This window comes from Balaenoptera acutorostrata, chromosome 9 (assembly GCF_949987535.1).
Source record: "Balaenoptera acutorostrata chromosome 9, mBalAcu1.1, whole genome shotgun sequence".
Taxonomy (NCBI): Eukaryota; Metazoa; Chordata; class Mammalia; order Artiodactyla; family Balaenopteridae; genus Balaenoptera; species Balaenoptera acutorostrata.
In genome coordinates, this window is record NC_080072.1 from 94950087 (window position 1) to 94953113 (window position 3027).

Genomic DNA, 3027 nt, shown 5'->3' on the forward strand with positions numbered 1-3027 from the left:
AAATACTTAATGGCATTGCTGGGCCAAGGGGTAGATGTATGCTTAATTTTAAAGAAAGTGCCAATCTTTTTCCAGTAGTTGTACCATTACAGACTCCATCCGGAAATGCATGAGACTCTAGTTGTTCACATCCTTACTAACAATTGGTATTGTCAGTCTTTCATTTTAGTCATTTTGGGGGGTATAAAATAGAATCTCATTGTGGTTTTAATTTGTATTTCTCTGTTGTCTAATGATATTAGGCATCATTTTGTGTGCTTCTTCTTGGCCATTTATATAGCTTTTTTTGTTAAGTGTTCAAGCCTTTTGCCTATTTTTAAATTGGGTTGTCTTTTTGTTATTTGAGTTGTAGGAATTCTTTATATTAATATGTTCTGGATATGAGTTCTTTGTCAGATTTATGATTCTAAATATTTTCTTCTAGTCTGTGGTTTATCTTTTCTTTGCAGTGTCTTCTGAAGAATAGGAGGTTTTAATTTTAATGAATTCCATTCTTGTAATTTTTTTCTTTTATGGTTATTGTTTTTTGTGTTTCATTTAAGAAAATTTTACCTACCTGAATATTGCAAGTATATTCTATATTTTCATGTAGAAGCTTTACAGTTTTAGCTTTTTTTGATCCTATCATTCATTCCCAATTAACTTTTGGGATGAAGTGTAGAGGTCAGGATTCATTATATTTTACCCAGTAGCTCTTTGGTTGTTCCAACACCATTTGTAGAAAAAACTGTCCACTTCCTATTGAATTATCTTGGTGCCTTTGTTGTAAATCAGTTGAGGGCTTCCCTGGTGGCACAGTGGTTAAGAATCCGCCTGCCAATGCAGGGGACATGGGTTCGAGCCCTGGTCCGGGAAGATCCCACATGCTGTGGAGCAACTAAGCCTGTGTGCCACAACTACTGAGCCTGCGCTCTAGAGCCCGTGAGTCATAACTACTGAGCCCATGAGCCACAAATAACGAAGCCCGCGCACCTAGAGCCTGAGCTCCGCAACAAGCGAAGCCACCTCAGTGAGAAGCCCGCGCACCGCAACAAAGAGAAGCCCCCACTCGCTGCAACTAGAGAAAGCCTGCGAGCAGCAACGAAGACCCAATGCAGCCAAAAATAAATAAAATAAATTAAAAAAAAAAAAGAGAATCAGTTGAATGTATCTTGTAGGTCTATTTCTAGACTTTCTAGACTGTTTCTGTAGTTGCAGGTTTGGTATTCTCTTTGACCCATGAATTGCTTAGGAATATGCTGCCATATTTAACAACAACTCTAACTTCTGACCCTGAAGACCATTATGTTGGAGCCAGATCAGGACTGAGGCTGAGTAAGAATGTCATCCTCTAAAGCAGTAATTCTAAAATTTAGCAGCGTTACACAGGGAGTTAACAAACAAGAATAGATTTTGGGACCCTATTCCAGACCTAATTTTCAGTGTAAAAACTGGGGAATTTCTGTTTTTAAAAAGCCCTCCCGGTGATTCTAAGACGTGCAGTCAATTTGAGAACCATTTCCCTAAGCATCACCTCTTACAGCAAAGAGCAGACTTATAGTTACACGCTGAGACCTCAGTGGGTTCAATCTGTTCCATTATTTCAGTGTATAGACTAGACCTTCAAAAAAGGGAAACAGAAAATTAGCCTGTTACTTCTTCGGGCATTGAAATGAACATGAACCTCACATCATCTTTGAATGACCTTCTTTTTAATTTGGGAGGACGTAATAGCTATTATTGTTGTGGTGTAGCTAAGAAATTTTTTATGTAGAAAACTATTGGATTCTGGATGACTGTTTTGCTGTTCAAGTATGGTGACTTAAAGTTTTAGGGAGAACTCTTTGGGGCATGGAGGCAGGTGCCTTATCTATTCCAGGGCTAATGGATCCGGGAAACTCCAAGAAAGCCAAGAGAGCTATCAAATGAAGTGCATTACAATTCAGGACCAGAGGGAAGGCTTTTGGAGAGACTTACGATCTCATTATATTGGTGAGAATATTAAAAAAGGAGCCCGGCTTGCGTGCTCCTTAGTTGTGGCATGTGAACTCTTAGTTGCAGCATGCGTGTGGGATCTAGTTCCCTGACCAGGGATCGAACCTGGGCCCCCTGAATCAGGAGTGCAGAGTCTTAACCACTGTGCCACCAGGGAAGTCCCCTAGATGGCTTTCTTGTGTTGTTGTAAATCTGGATTGTGAATCATATTATGGTTGGTGGGATTTACCATGGGAATTCTGTGTGGTTTGGTTTGAGTGTGTGAATTCAGAAAGAGTTTGTATTTGTTTCTGTCAAGTTCCCCTAGGGAATTAGCCCCAGCTTACTTGCTTATTTATTTACTTAGTTATTGGACTGAGGTTTCCTGAATTGAACAGGTAGTATGGATTAGAATTTCAGATCTTTATCAAGGCAGGTCTGTGCTTACTAACTCATAAAGGGAGACTTCCCCTTTTCTATCAGAGTCTAGGACAAGACAGACAAACTTCTTTGTCATCTTTCATGGGTATATTTTTTTCCAGTTCTCCCTTTCTCTGAGAGTAGCCCTTTGAAGGTTTAGGCTTATACAGGGATTTCAGGCCCCTTGCCTCCTGTCTGAGTGAAAATAAGAAAGCCAGTGAGGCTGGAGGGTAATGAATGAGGGGCAATGATGGCAGGATATGAAGCCAGAGAGGTAATGAGAGGCAAGAACATATAAGGCCTTGTGAGTCAGGACAAGATTTTTTGCTTATACTCTCAGTGAGATGAAAAATCATTGGAGGGTTTTGAGCAAAGATATGACATGCAAGAATGTGATCTGATTTGTATTTTAAATGGATTTGTCTGGTTGCAGTTAGAAAATAGACTATGGGGCCCAAGGATGGAAGTAGGGAGACAAAGTTGAAGGCTCGTGCAGTATTGTGGGTGAGAGGTGATGATGGTGTACACTTGGGTGGTTATGGTAGAGGTGGTGAGAAGTGGTAAAATTCTGGGTATGGTTTGAAGGTGGAGAAAATAGGATTTGATAATAAACTGAATATTGAATATATGGGAGAGACTTCAAGGTTTTTAGGC

General features: G+C 40.0%; 1 non-coding gene across 1 annotated transcript; it reads right to left on the bottom strand.

Moving 5' to 3' along the window:
* Positions 1-2058: 2058 nt before the first annotated feature.
* Positions 2059-2131, bottom strand: TRNAR-CCU (transfer RNA arginine (anticodon CCU)). Its single transcript has one exon. It is a non-coding gene; the product is annotated as a tRNA-Arg (tRNA).
* Positions 2132-3027: the final 896 nt, after the last annotated feature.